Here is an 18,193-nt window from a genome sequence, read left to right on the forward strand (position 1 = left end):
AGTTTATACAGATGTGCCAAAGGCCAAAGCCACAGATGTAGAGGCATTCCTCCTCACCTACCATCTTGGTCAGATTACCCTTGATGTCTACTTAGAACAGAATTTTCCCCTGCTTGCAAACAAGTGACCATTATTCCACCCAGTTTCACCTGGTTAGCTGTTAATTTTTTCCCACCTTGTCAGTTACCATAGAGATGGAAAGCACAAGGTGAGAGCACAGCATTATTTTGTTCGCAAAACGGGGATCACCCACTAGACTTGCAGGCAGAGTGCTTACATCAAGATCCTTTGCTGAAAAGCATTAAGGCTTTTTAATGATGGCACTTGGGTATTTTTGTAGTCATTGTGTCTCAAATAGCTTCCTGAATGTCCGTCTGAAAAATGTCATAATCCTGGGTAATCTAAATACTCTTTATTATTTTTTTTTATTTATTTTCCACATTATTGTCATTAGGAAGGATAAGTGTGGAAGGCAGATCTAGCCTTAAGCTATACCTGTGAAATGTCATTGTCTTCAAATCAAAGTTGTAATAACATGGATGCTTGGAAGTTGCACAGTGGTAGGTCAGGTTATAAAGTGCCCAGAAAGCTTTGTTACTGCTGCTGAGGTGTCAGGTGAAAGAATCAGCTTCACTGTTACAGCCCAGAGTGACCTTCTACACTGGCATCTTGAACTTTGCAGAGTAGTGTGGAGATGTAGAGCAGGCAAATGATGTCTATGGAGATTAACCAGGAGAGACTCTTTCATATGGGGTACAGAAAAAATTAATCTTCCAAAAATACATGGCTGTACTTGTGAACTCCATGAGCTTTACAGCTTTAATGCCATCATCTCTAAATCTTAGCATCTTTTCAGCAGACATGGCCTCTCTCGAAAACACTGCAAGAGAAGGAAAACAGGAACTTTTCTATTTAAAGGCATTTGATGAACAATGGGTTAGAATTGCTGTTGATGCATGAGACAGTGATAAATAGTAGTCATGTGAAGCTTCCACAGACAAATGAGAGTGTGGCTGACTAATGGCATGCTTTGCTCATTTAACTACTGGATTGCTCAAAAGCAAGATTTGCATCTACAATTTCTGTAGGTAATTAGAAGACAGAGACAAAAAAAAATAATGTCCTATTTGAGGGTTGCATCCAGTCTTCAGAGTATTTATACTTGGAAATCTGGTGCAGATTTTGTATTTGAAATTTATGGCTTTTGTGAATCATGCTCTAAATAAAATTTAATGCATATTCCCTTCTTGCAGCATCCAAAATCTACCATCCCTCAAGGAATAACAACTCCATCATTTGGGGCAAAAAGGGTGTAACACTCATTTTCTCCTTCCTTTTTGGTCTGTGAAGGAACATTACATGACTGCATTTACTACTCAGTGCAAGACACACTTCTTTATAGTGTAGTCCTGCAGCAGCAAACTCATGGCCAAGATTTATATTCTTCTGCCACTAAATATCTAGCACTTTATTCCACTCAGAGATTAAGAAAATAGGTAAAATAGATGCTGTAGAGGGTATGCTGAACAGGTTAAAGAAGCATTTAATTCTTGTGGCTGTGCTATGCTATTTTACTAAGTTTTTTTAAATTGTGCTATGTAAGCATTGTTGGAGTGGAAAGGATGCTGTAGAAACCAAATTCCACAAAAACAACTCCAGAACAGTAAAAACATCAAATTACTTTATACTAGTTTATTCCTTTATAAAACAGGGTAGAATGCAAGACTTATGAGTTGCAGAGGAGAAAAAAAAATTTAATTTTCTGGTGTTGTGCTTGAGAATGCCAGAAAATTGAACTCTCTCAGCTCATACTGGACTTACTTCAAATAACTGCTGCCAGAAAGAATATTCCTTCTGACAGGATTCCACTTACCAAGTCCATTGCAATCCAAGGGCTCTGCTACTTTTCAATCAAAGAGAAAGGAACATAATGCAGAAGCTGTCATCTGATACGGATGACTACAACCTCAACATGCCTGTGGGAAGTTGGAGAAGAAAGCTGCTTGTAAAGCATTTCTTTGGTGAAATTAGTTTAGATTAACGCTGAACACTGTCATAGATAAAATGAAAGATAGAACACATTTTGGAGGAGTAGATGTTCTATGAATTAGAAAAAGCTATTATTTTAAAATTCAAACCATTTCAGTCACCTTCATCTATAGACTGAGAATTAGCTACTAACCCCATCAAAAGCATTAAGAACTATAACCAAATATTTTATTATGAATCTTTAACACAATATTTATTTCCTCTGCACTTCCAGAAACTCAAGGCTAAAGAAATTGCAAGTAAGATTCATGCCTCAGTGTTCAAAATTGATTCCAGTGGGGTTACAATAAGTAACTTCTTGTTCTACCATCTTTTTGTCACTTTATTGAAGACAACACTCATGTCCCACAGCACTAAAGGAGAGAATGAGATACTACATTTTCTTAGGTGATTACTGGAAAACTCTTAGACAGATTAATATTATATTCCACTAACTGCTGATTATTAGAGTTCATGTGGAAGGAATGGCATGAGCGTAACCAGTTCATCAGAATCATCCGGGGATGCCCTGAACATTGCTATTTCAAGGTATTTGTCTAATTTCTTGCAGCTTGAGAAACATTCTGATCGGAATTTAAATTGTGTTTTCACAGCTGTGACCTGTGTCAGACCAGAAGCAAAATATATTGTTGTAGTCATTCGCAGTGCTACAGCTATGAGAAGATGATGCACACTACAGCCATTGCATGTTGATGGCCCCTTTGGCACAAGCATCTAGAAGGCAAGGCAGTAATAATGACAGATCATACCCTCTTAGATCTTGACACACCCAGTAGTCACATTAACAAATTTCACTGCAAAAAAAAGATACTACATTTCTGTTGTTTTAAATAGTTTGAGGATTGTATACAGAGTGCAAATGTGTTTGCTTGTCAGAGTATTATACCTTTGCGATCTTCATCTACCTTGTCATTTACCCATATAGCACATGTATCTATTGTATGTACATTAGAATGCATTACATTGCCTGTGTTCAAAGCAATCAGCCGCTGCTAAATCCTAACAGTGTGACACTTGCCTGTGACTTGATTCTAGGTGGTCTGGGCAATCAAGAAGCCAAGTGGAAGGCAAACATTAACTTACACTTGAATTCTAACTTTTAACATAAACATTTTGTAACATACTGACATATGGCCCAAGGATATTTCTGCATTATCAGTTCAAAGCTGTGGTTAGTATTTAATGTGGCTAGCGATGCATGCCTTACAGATGCGTTCTTGAAGACAAAGAGAACCTATTATGTCTTTGAAAACAGCATTTCTCTGTTAGATGTTCATGCAATGAATTTGTATAAACCTTTACACTTTAAAATGTCCTGGAGCCCAAAGCTATAGAAGACAAACCTAATCATTTATAGAAGAGTCTCTCTGCTAAATGTCACTTAGCATCTTTAGTTATTAATACTGAGTATATTTAAAGAAGACAGAAACAAAGGAGATTAACAGAACTGTAAAACAGGTAAGGTTTGCAATTAAAGAGATCCGGTACAATCTGTACTCCTGTTTCACTCACAGGGCTATCAGAATATGTGTTCAGATGCAAACTTTGACCCAGCTCCAGGAGAAGCTGCAAGTCTGACAGATAATACACACGCAAAAAGATTGCTTGACACATTAAAGCAGCAGTTTTCAACTTTACGGGTGAGCATTTTCTTTAATAATGTGAGCTGTCATTGAGCCTGGTGTTAAAGCAGGCCCCAGATGATCAACACTTCATTTGCAATAGTACAGGGCAGTACTTGAGACTGACAGAAGCAATACTTAGACAATCTACCCACTCAAAGTGAAGTTTAGTAACTGATATGCTGATTGTAAAAAAGGAAAAAAAAACCCCACAAAATAACCTGCAATCATTTCCAGACCTGGAGTTTTCAATTGTCTCCACTCAATGAAACCTTTTCTCACTGCTGATGACTGTGAGGGCCTTAATACTTTATCATATAGATGAGGGAAATTCACATTGTCCTAACCTTCCTGGAACATGCAAACATCTGAGAATGACTGGGCCCTAGAGTGGGGTGAGAGTGACCAGAAAGAAGCAAAGGCAGAAGACGGTTTTTACAGGGAAAAGATGGTGTGCCCAAAAACATCATTGTAACAAAATCATAAAATAGTTAGGGTTGGAAAGGGCCTTAAGATCAAGTTCCAACCCCCCTGCCATGAGCAGGAACACCTCGCTCAAAACCATATCACCCAAGGCCTCGTCCAGCCTAGCCTTGAACACTGCCAGAGATGGAGCATTCACAACTTCCTTGGGCAACCTATTCCACTGCCTCACCACCCTAACAGGAAAGAATTTCCTCCTTATATCCAATCTAAACTTCCCCTGTTTAAGTTTTAACCCATTACCCCTTGTCCTATCACTACAGTCCCTAATGAAGAGTCCATCCCCAGCATCCCTATAGGCCCCATTCAGATACTGGAAGGCTGCTAGGAGGTTTCCATGCAGCCTTCTCTTGTCCAGGCTGAACAGCCCCAACTTTCTCAGCCCGTCTTCATATGGGAGGTGCTCCAGTCCCCTGATCATCCTCTTGGCCCTCCTCTGCACTTGTTCCAACAGATCCATGTCCTTTTTATATTGAGGACACCAGAACTGCACACAATATTCCAAGTGAGGTCTCATGAGAGCAGAATAAAGGGGCAGGATCACCTCCTTTGACCTGCTGGTCACACTCCTTTAGATGCATCCCAGGATACGGTTGGCTTTCTGGGCTGCAAGTGCACACTGCTGGCTCATGTTCATTTTCTCATCGACTAGCACCCCCAAGTCCTTCTCCGCAGGGCTGCTCTGAATCTCTTCTCTAAGAAGAAAAGGAAAACTACACCTCAGGCTATGGCTACTGTCACATATACAGAAAGCATAGTTGGAATTCCTTTTTCTGTTCAAAACCCATGAGGCTCCTCCAAAAAATGCCAAGAAACATGAGCATGGGTTTTCCGCTTGTTGTGGTTTAAGCCCAGCTGTAGCTCAGAACCATGCAGCTGCTTGCTCTCTCCACCCCTTTCCTCCCCGACTCTGCTCCTGGCGGGATGGGGAGGAGAATCGAAAGAATGTAACTCCCACGGGTTGAGATAAGAACAGTCCAGTAACTGAGGTATAACACAAATCACTGCTGCTACCACCAATAATAATAATGATAAGGGAAATAACAAGGGAGGAGAATGCAACCACTCACCACCTGCCGATCGATACCCTGCCTGACCAAGCAGTGATCTAACCCTTCCAGGTAACTGCCCCCAGTTTATATAGTGGGTATGACGTACTGTGGCATGGAATACCTCTTTGGTTTGGGTCAGGTGTCCTGTCTCTGCTTCCTCCCAGCTTTCTCTCCTCCCTGGCAGAGCATGAGAATCAGAAAGTCCTTGGTCAGATTAAACATTATTGATCAGCAACTAAAAATGGCGCTGTTCCCAGGGCGAAAGTCAAAACCACAGCACTGCACCAGCTGCTAAGAAGGAGAAAAATGACTGCTACTGCTTAACCCAGGACACCACTACATCTGATTCTTTGGAAAGAAATTAGCTCTTAAAGGCATATAAGCTATTTGCCCATGGTACAGCTCATAGTGATTCATGCAATTTTATTTCTGCTTTCATCTCATTACTGGTAGAAAAGTAGTTAGCTGAACTTATTATTTAGGATAGCAGTTGCTCTGTCTAACTGGTGTTTTGGATTCAAATGAGAAGATCCTGAATTTACTCATCCTTGATGCCTTCATATTTTCTGTTCTTTCACTTTCTCAGAGGTTCAGAAGTAGAGGGAGCCATGGGTTTGTTTCATTATAGTATAGCTTCCTGGAAAAGACCTGAAATACTTTTATTACTTGCAGAGCCTAATATGCTGCAGTTCATGCTTCCCATTCCAGATTTTTTCAAGACCAGGTGCATCTTTGTCTTCTCACTTAGCTTGCTTATCTTTATCCTGCTGTCGTAGTTTAAACCCAGCCAGACAGCTCGTTCACTCACTCCCAGTAAGTAGTGCTGGCCTCGGGGGCCTCTCCCCTTCCCCGCTCCCGGAGGGATGGGGAGGAGAATTGAAAGAATGCAACGCCCATGGGTTGGGACAAGAACAGTCCAGCAACCGATGTACAACACAAATCACCACTGCTACCACCACTGACAACAATGATAAGAGAAAATACAAAGAGAAGAGAATACGATACCAGCCGCCAAAAAATAAGTCCAACCCAGAAGACCCCGTGTCCTTCCAGGTAACTCCCAGTTAGCTCCCCCAGGCATGACATGCTGTGGTATGGAATACTTCTTTGGCTAGCTTGGGTCAGGTGTCCTGTCTCTGCTTCCTCCCAGCTTCCCCTCCTCCCTGAGAGCATGAGACTCAGAAAGTCCTTGGTCAGGGTAAACATTACTGAGCAACAACTAAAAACATCTGTGTTATCAGCACTGTTCCCAGGCTGAAAGTCAAAACACAACGCTGCACCAGCTACCAAGGAGAAAAATTGACTGCTACTGCTGAACCTAGGACACCTGCTTCATTTTCTTGACTTCCTACATAAACATTTTTATTCAAAGATGTTTAGAAAGAAATTCCAACTTGACTAAAGACAACAGAAGCTTTGCCAACAACTTCAGTAATGATGGAGCTTTGCCCTTAGAATTTGATACCTCAGCAGTCTCAGTGTTATTTGAATCTTTCAACTACATGCTGCTTGAGGCAGAAAAGTCTAATGCCACCAAGCTTAATTGTTCCAACTCCAGTTGGAGTATTTAAATAAATACTTGTGAAATAGTAAAGGAACAATATCTCTTTAAGTGCCTAAAATAAAGACCACAAACCTCTTGAAAGAAATGACACAATTTAAAAAAGTTAATTTTCCAATTTCAGTATATTCCACTTAACATACTACTAACAGTAAGACTAACACCATGTTCATATTACAATTTATTGTCTCATCAATGGACTTATATGTTCTGCTGAGTTTGTTTTCAGCCCAAATACATAAGATAATCCATTGAAAATACTAATTTTCTGATATTTAACTGAACAATGCAAGTTTTACCTTCCTGGTGTTTTGTTATTACATGTAATTGTCAATATCATTTATGTATTGCCTTGATTCAAGTACAGTGCATTCTTTTTGAATAAAAAGATATACCAATTGCTGTAAAATTTCACCAAAAAAACAAATCCTATATGCATATGTAAATAGGATCCTGCAAGAGTTTTCACAACCAGCATCTTTACGAAAAAGGACTGTAAGTTCATATATATGCTATATGAGAGTCCTATAATATGAGACTGTGGCACTAATCAGAACAAAATTTTAAGCGATAATGTTATCATTACAGGATTTCTCTGGATAACAGAACTTCATTTATCACCCACTGTATACTATGCAATACAGTCAAGCTTCCAGCTGACTTCCATAATTTTGATTATGGCAATAAAATAAATGTTTAGTAAAAAACTCTCAAACTCTGAAAATGCATACTGTGGTAATTGCTGAACAGATGCAAACAAATAAACTATTTATCCTATAGTTATTTACTTACATGTATATGTAACTATAAATGCAAGGACTGAAATCTAGAACTCTTCTACCTTTAAAAGTAGCAGATTCCATCAGATTAGGCATAAAAGCATATTTACATATTACCCCAGGCATAAAAATGAGTGGAAAAGTTCCAGGCGAATTCTGCATATTACCTGAGTAAAGGTATGGAATCTATAGTAAGGCATATCTATAGCCATGCAAAATAAACAAATTTTAAAAAAGAAATACCAGCAATATTTAAACACTATTCTACACAGTAATTAACTTTATTGCAAGTCTGTAAAGCTTCATGGAACATTTGGGTAAGTGCACGATTAGAAATAATATTTTTATAAGGATCACAGCAGCAAATATAGCATGTGGGAGTTTCAGCAGCAGACCCCAAAGAGGGAACAATACTACTGAGGAGGAAAGCCACCTCCTGTTCTGTATTTCATAATGTGAAGAAACAGTGCAGAGTTTGCTGCTTAATGGCTTCACTTTGCAGGCAAATACAGCAGTCATCATTCCAAAAGCTCATTTGTTTGGGTCAAGCAGAGAAAATTGTCAAACACAGTTATAAACAAGTCTATAGAGACAAGGCAAATGATGCAGTTACACCAGCTTCCTGACTGTTTTACATTCAAATTGATATTGTTCCTGGGTGGCGAGGAAGTGGGAGGAGAAGGGCATTGTGCAGTTTTAACTTACTTATTGTGAACTTTCTGCTGCTCCTATTCAAGGTGACAGTAAATCTGACATAATTGAATTAAAAAAAAAATCATCCTGCTGTGATTTTTTTTTTTTAAATATGGCTTAATTAATCTGTAGAATTCATTATCATAAGGTAGCAGCAAGGTTAAAAGGTTAATGAAATTCAAGATATGTTTATAGTAAATATTCAGAGCTATATTAGAAGGGATACAGGTGCTAGAGATAAATACTACAAACACCAGGCTGATATTCACATTCTGTTTCAGGTTAATAAAGTATAACAGAGGACATTTATTTTAATTTAGGTTTCTCTCACCAGTGTGCAAGAGCACAGATCAGAGACTAAACAGACAAAGCACTAGTTTGTGGTGCTGTATCATCCCCTTTCTTCCTTGCTATCCAGGACCAGAATAAATAGATGTAAGAGACTAATATAGGAATTAGTAAAGTACAAAGAAAGAGTGGTTCACAGTTAAATTACAAGGAAAAATAACATTTTCTTTGCAGGGAATTTTGTTGGCTTGTTGGTTGGTTGGTTTTCCAAATTTTTCTCTAGAAAACAATGCATCTCTTACCATGGAAATGAAGGCAAACTGCAGAGGTGTCATAGACACTCAGCCTAAATCTAGACAGTGGCTTTCAGGTATCATTTTGGCTATCAAAAATTCAGCTGCATCAGTCTCATCAAGCATAGTTATCAAAATAATTCCTCTGAGATCTCAGTGTCAATAGCTAGCTTAATCTTATAGCTAATGTTCTATAAAAGTATGATCTTCACTGCCTAATAACTTTGACAGAAGTCCTGACATTTTCAGTATGCAAATCCAACGGATTTTATGGCAAATGACCATAGGCATGACAAAGCATAACAAAGATGATGTCCCTATTAAATCATTTCAAGGAAGACAGGATTTCACTTCCTTAAGTGCACTGCAGGAATTAATGATACAATGTTGTGATCAGTAGTTTTTCGACATGGAGCCTGGTACCCATACAAGTCCTGCCTGTAGACAGCATCATATACCACAGGGTTCAAGATAATGAGAATAGAAATTGTCTTTTCTAGCAGCTAGGGAACTTAGGACCCTCAGATCAGTCTCTAACAAACTTACAGTTGCCTGGTACCTGGGATCAAATCCAAAATTCAGTAAATCAGTAAGGCTGCCTACATTTCAAGAGGACAACATGGAAAACAAATTAGTTGCTTAGAGCTTGACACTTATAAGTACTGCCTACAACAGTACAGATAAAATCCTGTTCCCCTCAGTGTCAAAATGCGTACACGGTTCAGTGAAGGTACCAAACTTTTGATGTTAGAACAGTCACCAAATATAATAATCCTCAGTGCTGTACGGAAGCCACAATTTCACTGTCAGCTTAGTACTCAAGCTGCTGTGACTTGTCCCCGAGCAGCACCTGCATCTCATCCTTTGCATCTCAGCCTTGACAGGAAGAACAGAAGGTACCTAACTCCAACAGCCTACTGCCTTCAGCCTGTACAAATGCCTTTGTTCCTGCACTTCCATAGTGCCAGTTCCAACACGATTATTCCATGGCTAAATTTACACTCAGCCAAACCGAGAAGCAGCTAGAATTAAACATTTGTTGCCTGAAGTTGATAGGCGCATAAACTATGCAGACATGCTTAGGAAAAAACAGATTTTGAATTCACCTATAATAATCAGTCCTGCACAGACTATAAAAGGTGAGCTACTGCATTTAACTAGTAAAAGTGGGGTTTATCATATATAACACTGCTTTCATTTTTATATTTATGAAAAACAGTTCAAAGCCATTATGAATATTGCACAACAGATCAGATAATATTTTCTGCTAAACAGAAGAGCACTTCTTTATAACAACATAACATAACATTATACTCTTCTTTGACTTTCTGTAACATGCAAGCCATAGTATTTCTAACTCTTGATGCTGGCATACAATCAATTGCTTGTGGCCAAACTGGAGCATAATTCTCAAAAGTCACCCAGACTCTAACAAAAGTTTCCAGGAACAGAGAATTTACTTTCCCCAATACATATTTTTTATTTAATGCTATAATTATTTTGCCTTTGTTTTTGTTTTGGGGTTTTTTTTACCTTTCAAGTCTGCAAACGCTGGATCTCGCAATCTGTCTCCCCCCACCCCCAGCTAGGAAAGCACCTGTTTCCTAGTTCGGGCATGTCAGTAGACATTCTCAATGTGAAGACCATTACAGGATTCTCAGTCTCTGCCATTCTTAGCGTTTTCTTAGCATATATGTGTAAGCCTCCTGACAGACTGATTATCCAAATACTTAAACATAAAATTTTAGAGTTAGGGAGAAAAAGGAACAAATAATTCATATTTCAAGCCTACTTCCGTTTCCTGGATTCCAAGTGAAACCACTTTCATTATGTTTTCAAGGGAAATGTTAGTCATGAATCAAATCATGTGAGAAGAGCCTAAATTAAATATATTTTTAAATAAAGGTGTTATTTAAGCCATCATAAATATATATATACCTTTCCAAGCCCACAGCAGTGTTACTTAAAAGAAAATGACGGAGCCTTTTGGTCTGGCTCAAATACAAGATTGTTTCCAGTAGCACTGCCTAAGCCACTACACTGGATGGAAATTGATAGAAAGGAGAAGTCCTGTATCATTTCTATTAGGCTATGCAATAAAAGCTCCTCTGCACACCTACAGAGGAGCACAGAGAGACAATGGCAGAGAGAGAGCCCTGGTTCCTCCCAGGCTTGTCCATCCATGCTGTACACAAGATGAGCAAAGTCTGTCATGCCATCTCATTAAACTCCAGTTCTAGCATGCTGTGTGTATGTGTGCTCTTCATTCATTCCTGCTCTTTTGGCTTCCTCCCACTCTCCTCAGCACAGAATGCTGCCTTGCTTCAGCTAGTTCACTAGCACATGGATATGAAATAAACTGTAACAAAGTTAAACAGTTCAAAATAAAATCCTAAAAACCCCAAAAGAATAAACCCTTCAGAATAATTAGGTAATTTCATAAAATGAGGTTTACATATCACCAAAGGTGCTTAAACCAGTGGGATGGAAACCTTCTGTCTGCAGAGGGACAGAAAAGAGCAGTTGAAGTTTGGAGTGGAAGAGGCATACACATATTAAATTATACCTGCTGCAGTGGAAAGGTAAAACATGAAGACACAACCTCACCTAGCTTGATGGCACACACTCTTGGTTTGGTGGCAATTCTTTTTGCTCTTTTCGATAACTTATGTAGATAAACCTGTTTGACACAAATTTCACTTTGCCAGAACAATTTAAGAAGCAGTCAGGCATAAAAAATAGAAACTGAACCAATCACATGCACTTCTTTCTGGTAGCTGGTGTTCTTTTCATTATAGAGAGCACATCTGCCTATCACCAAAAAATACCAGTTATGTTCCATGTTCCTTTTAGATTTGTGCTTATCGATGATAATATTCCCCATGATCACTGTTTATCAGCCTAAATTACTTCCATCAGTAGTGGAGTAAAACACTAACATTCTACATTTATATGCATCACCTGAACTAACTAGAATTAGCTTTGTTTGTTTGTTTGTTTGTTTATGACATAAAATAGACCCAAGTATCACATAAAAGCATCCTTGCATTTTGATATAATTTTGGTACTATCTCTACTGCTTTAATATACAGCATGTCAATAATACTCTACAAATATATGAATCTGAAGGATACAATCTATGGGGGATCTGTAAGGACACTGAAATGTCAATGGGAATACATTTTCTGTATTAAAACCCAAAAGTAATTTTTTTCTGAATATTTTTTCATTGTCACTTAAGAAAACATCTTAAATTACGGCAATTTGGGAAGAAACGTAATGCTTTTGAAAAAAAGTATATTTTAATTTTAAAGATGCTTTATGCATCTGGAAAATTTCCAAATTATCTTCTCTAATAATCTTTTGAATCATGGACCAATTTGAAGTAGTTTCTAAACTCTTACATTATTCTATACTTGTTGCAACAAATAAACATATTTGTAGAAAGCTATTTGTTTTATAGAGTCTAGTTTTTTATATTGCATCCCATTATTAGCAATAAATACAAAGTCTGCTATGAGAAATTATGAAGTATTGAATGTTATAATTAGGCTCATAGAAAACATTGCATATGTGAGAGAAATTAAAAACTGACAGAAATCCTCTCCAGTAGGAGTAAGATTACCTGATTCTGGTGTCAATAGTATTCAAACCTTGCTGAAAAGTTCACAGACAACCCACTTTCTTGTGAGTTCTTTTTGACAATTCGAGGTTTTGAATTTTATATTAAGATTAATTTTGTGCTGTTGTTTAAAGTGTAATTAGAAAAGACAAAAATAATGTAACTTAAAATGTTCTAAATATACAAGTGCCTCCTATGACTTGTGACTATTCTTTGCCATCCCTTTAAAACTCTCATTTAGAAAAGTACTTGAAGCACTTAATTCTAAACATATGGATAAGCCCATTAACTTTATTAAGAGTTAAATTTGTGCTCAAAAGTGAATGTTTAGTGAATATAAATTTCCAAGAATAAATAGAAAACAAATTAAGAAACAAGTTTAGGACGTGAAAAGTGTATTAAATCAGATCTTAATAATGTAGTAATTATTATAGTAATTATTATTTGCAAAACTAAAATAATTTTTAAATCATAAAACCAGCATTGTCATGAGGGATATTCTCTAACCATCATTTAATGTGAGCTAGATGAGATCACAGGACTTGGGCTCAGGCAAAAATCAGCCAGAAGATAATGACGCAGCCTGAATTTTGAGCCCACAGGTGATTAATTATTTGCTCCACTTTGAAGAACATGGTCACCTCTGATTCATATATAATAGAATTTTTCAAAGCATATATTAGACTTGGACTTAAGAGTTTAGTGTGGACTAACTTGTGGGGGATGTTGGGGAGGATTATTACTGTTTTTTTGTTCATCATAAAAAGTCATTGTAAAAATCACACAGGTACTCTGATTTTGCTGAAAATAAATTAAAGAAATATAGCAGCTTTTGCAGAAGATGCATTTTAAATTAGGTTTTTCATTCTCCAGACTTTACTGAGAAGTTCCAAAAAATAGCTATATGAAAATGCTTCTTAAAAAATACCCCAGATATCTCAGCCTGTTTATCTACTGGTGTTTAAATCATGTCTGGAGGGGCATAATGTCAATATCCAGCCAGAGCTGCACAAATACTGTGATTTTAAGAGGGGCAAATAAAAGCTACTGTATTTAGAACATAAATATAGGTTATGGTGCCTAATTTCAGCTAACAATTTTTTAGGCTCCCCAGTGACTGATGCTTCATTATATTGTGAGGATCCAAAGCAAGAGGCCTGCTTATTGCACCAATTCTTAACAATGACCTTTTCCATATAACTATCCTATTTATAGAATGAGTAATTGCATCTATAGAGCATCTGACAACATCTGTTAATTAAATATTTTGTTCCAAGTGAAAACTATGAATGTGGGTTGTTGGTTTTTTGTTTTTTTTTTTTTTTTTTTCTACTTGCTTCTGCCTTATTTACTATGCCCTTGCCCTGCAAATTTAGCCTAGTGAATCCCACTCCTGAATAAGATTAACTGTCCCATGTCCTTCCTGAAACACAGCCTCATGGCTGTTAGAAAAAAGTAAAAAAATGGAGTTTGTTGTCTTGGGAAGGATTCAGATCAATGAAGCTGAAAAATGCAGGGAGGAAGTTATGCATTAATAAATCTATATATAAGATAGCCTTTCATCAAGGTACCCAGCTCCAGCATTGGACATTACACAGCACCTTTCCACCTTCTTTCCACCTGCTCCACTTCCTTCTTCAGCCTTACAGGATACAAAGGAGAAACATAGATTTCAGCTAGACAGTGAGGAGGGTCAAGAGCTCCAGATCCATGATGCAGAGCTACACAATAGCTGTTTCTCTTAGTGGAAATGGCCATGCTCTAGCAACAGATGCAGCAATTAGGATGATTTCCTAACTCATCTTTAAATGGAAATGCTGTTTTTTCAGAGAACTGGGAACAAGTTCCAGCAGGAAAAACATGTACCTAGAGTACAGTTTAGATTTCATCCCCACAATGACCTTGGAGCTTAGGGATTTCCCCTGTTTATTTATAATCAAGTTGCTCATGAACTGGTAAGTAGGTTGATTAACTGGCAACAAATACCAATTGACATGGACTCCCTTACAAAAAGGGCAAAACAACACAGCAAAGAGATTACACTAACAAGACAGATCATCAGGGCAAAAAGTCAATTAATAACTATGTGAAAACCCAGCAGGGCTACACTGATCAGTTCAAGTGTACTTATATTGATATTCCTTCCTATCCCGATGCTGAAAGGCTGAAAAAGTAAGGAGGAGATGGAATACGACACATGTTTTTTAAAGGCACTTTATTGCAAAGTGCTGAAAAGCAAAACCTAAATACAAATATTTTATCTTCTACTTAATTTCTGACTTAATGTGACTTCTGTGACAGTGAAGATTTATGGCTTAGCAAAATCAGTTTACCATGGTACTGTTCGTGACTGTCTCACCCTTTCTTTTTTTTCACTCAGCTGTCTTTTATCTGTGTATTTGGGTGAAGGACCCTAAATACCCTGTGGTATTTGTCTTATTTTCCCCAGTGTAAGTTTTGAGGGGGAGGAGAGAACAATTCAGTTGACTATCCTATTTATACCATCTGTAACATCTTGGAGAGTCATTAGAAAGGGTTGGAATTTAGCTAATATTTCACTTCCAAAATTCCCCTAAACAGAATCTGTCAGGAGGAAAAAAAAAAGATTTCTCTCAAATATAAGAAATTGGATTGAAATGGAGTATTTCCCTAGTTCTAGTTATAGGTGTTTGCTGCAGCTTCACCTAATGTTCTTCAGGTTCTGCAATGCGGAATCATATGTGCAGATTTCTGTTGCTGAAGGAAATAGTTCACAGAACAGCCAATTAAAATATATAATGCTCAGGAAAGGAACTGAAGCAGATAGATGAGAGGGAAAATTCCTGAGCATCAGGTAGAGATTTACAGGATGGATCTAGAATATTGCTGCTTAATAGATGTTTTCATAATTGCTTACCTGTATTACCATCAGTTCAGTGCTAAAATAGATGGATTTGCCTGGGAAATAAACACCCAAAGCAGGTGTTCAGGGGAGGGTCTCATGGAGGGAAAGAGAATAGCTAGTTTCTTTTTCTTTTTCTTTTTCTTTTTCTTTTTCGTTTTCTTTTCTTTTCTTTTCTTTTCTTTTCTTTTCTTTTCTTTTCTTTTCTTTTCTTTTCTTTTCTTTTCTTTTCTTTTCTTTTCTTTTCTTTTCTTTTCTTTTCTTTTCTTTTCTTTTCTTTCTTCTCTTCTTTCTCTCTTTCTCTTCTCTTCTCTTCTCTTCTCTTCTCTTCTCTTCTCTTCTCTTTTCTCTTCTCTTCTCTTCTCTCTTCTCTTCTCTTCTCTTTTTTCTTTCCTTTCCTTTCCTTTCCTTTCCTTTCCTTTCCTTTCCTTTCCTTTCCTTTCCTTTCCTTTCCTTTCCTTTCCTTTCCTTTCCTTTCCTTTCCTTTCCTTTCCTTTCCTTTCCTTTCCTTTCCTTTCCTTCCCTTCCCTTCCCTTCCCTTCCCTTCCCTTCCCTTTCCTTTCCTTTCCTTTTTTCCTATCCTATCCTTTTCCCTTCCTTCCTCTCTCCCTCCCTCCCTCCCTCCCTTCCTTTAAAAAACAAACAACCTATTAAATAAATAATTAAATATAGCTCAAGGCAGCATGCTCTCTCAGAAAATTCCTTTGAGAGAGACCAGATAACAAGCAACATCTTAGCCCAGTACTAAAAGAAATAGCAATTACTACTGCCTGCCAATTTTGCATGACCAGAAAAAGTCTTAATAATAGTTAGCTTGGGAGCTTATTTGTAATAAATAATCAAGTTTCTTATGCACTCAAGCTCCATTTCAAGGTTCAGTGTTTCAAAAAACATTCTCTAGTTGTATTCTTATATACAAGGCATATTTTAAGATCAAAACCTTATGAAGGATTGAACAGTGAGGACTAAATGGCTATGAAATACAGGAAATTGTTTTTTATTATTCAGCACATATTCTAGAACACAAATTAATTAATCCTGTGTATTGTAGTACAAAACTGAGATCACATATTGATTTTACTTCATGGAGTAAATTTAGTGTGTCACATTTAATATGAACTAAAAATACACTTTTCACCCAAATTATAATATAAGCTTTGCATGCCTCCCCAAATTGTAACTGTTTAAGACTTAAAACACTTTCTCCATATTTAAAAATTTATATAGGATTAGTTTAAGGCACAGAAGTATGGAATTTGTCCCATTATGCTTCTGGACTTTTCCAGGTTTTGTTTTTTGTGATCAGTGCAAGCTGTCCTCCATTCTGAAACTCAGAGGCATGAAAGTATAATTAAAATACATCACTGGAGATGAGAAACAGACAAATTAATTGGCTTGGAAGCCTAATTTATATTCTTTAAACATTTATGAGGATGCTAAAATGAACAAAATAATATCTCTCCAAAAGAATCATTATCACCTTCATTGTAACTTTTTATGCTACCTTTGAAAAATGTCTTAGTATCCAATCACATGTTGTAAATAATGCAATGTTAATTATAATTTGCCACAAGGTGATATCTCAAGTTCTGGAAGGCTTCCTTCAGTGAATTCATAGTCTTAACAAGATTATCTTCATAAAACCAGTAGGATATAGGTTCGGGCTTTTTTTTTTTTTTTTTCTTTTTTTTTCCTAAAGAAAACAATATTACTGTTGGAAGTGTTAGGTGCTAGAAAATAATATATGAGTTGTAAAGATTATTTTATGATCCCTCATCATAGAATCACAGAATCTTAGAATCATAGAATAGTTAGGGTTGGAAAGGACCTTAAGATCATCAAGTTCCAACCCCCCTGCCATGGGCAGGGACACCTCACACTAAACCATGTCACCCAAGGCTCTGTCCAAATCATAAACCTGATTAAATTATTTTAAGCTGCAGTATATGGAAAAAAATCATTTTAGGCTGAGAAAGTTGGGGCTGTTCAGCCTGGAGAAGAGAAGGCTGTGGGGAGACCTCATAGAAGCCTTCCAGCATCTGAAGGGGGACTATAGGAATGCTGGGGAGGGACTCTTCGTTAGGGACTGTAGTGGTAGGACAAGGAGTAAAGGGTTATAACTTAAAGAGGGGAAGCTTAGATTGGATATAAGGAAGAAGTTCCTTATTGTAAGGGTGGTGAGGCACTGGAATGGGTTGCCCAGGGAAGTTGTGAATGCTCCATCCCTGCTGGAGTTCAAGGCCAGGTTGGGCAGAGCCTTGGGTGACATAGTTTAGTGGGAGGTGTGCCTGCCCATGGCAGGGGGGTTGGAACTTGATGATCTTAAGGTCCTTTCCATTCCTAACTGTTCTATGATTCTATGATTCTGTGATTATTGAAAGTGCCATTTCTAATGAAATACAGACAGCAACAATTCAGCTTTGGCTCCACAAATAACTCAAGGTTAAGCATGCACCTACCCAGCCAGGAAGGGACAGTATCAGTGACAGGAAGAGGCTGAGCAAGTATGAGGAGCTGCAAGTTTCAGGGCAGGTGGACAGGACTAATCACAGTTGAGAAAGGCCAGCCTGAATGAAGATGGGGCAACATCACTAGCTCCAGTAGTCCATTTAGTTTTTCCACAGCAGCAGATGTTGATTCCCCCGAACCCCTGTGATGCAGGATGGCCATGTGGTGTTCCCAAACAGCATTACTTTCTGAAACTTTTTTACCAAAGCAGACAGTCTGTTCATAAGAGACAGAGGATAAGTCAGCAACTGTGCAGATGTGGGGATTTACTCAGTATGAAACTCAGCTGCCTACCATTCTTTTCTTTTAGGTTCTGCCTAGACCTACCATGGCTGACACCACTGGCTACCCAGAAGATAGCT

This window comes from Neopsephotus bourkii, unplaced genomic scaffold, assembly GCF_033783945.1.
Source record: "Neopsephotus bourkii isolate Nb327-2 ecotype Australia unplaced genomic scaffold, CSIRO-AGI_Nbou_v1 NB_1508, whole genome shotgun sequence".
NCBI classification, from domain to species: Eukaryota; Metazoa; Chordata; class Aves; order Psittaciformes; family Psittacidae; genus Neopsephotus; species Neopsephotus bourkii.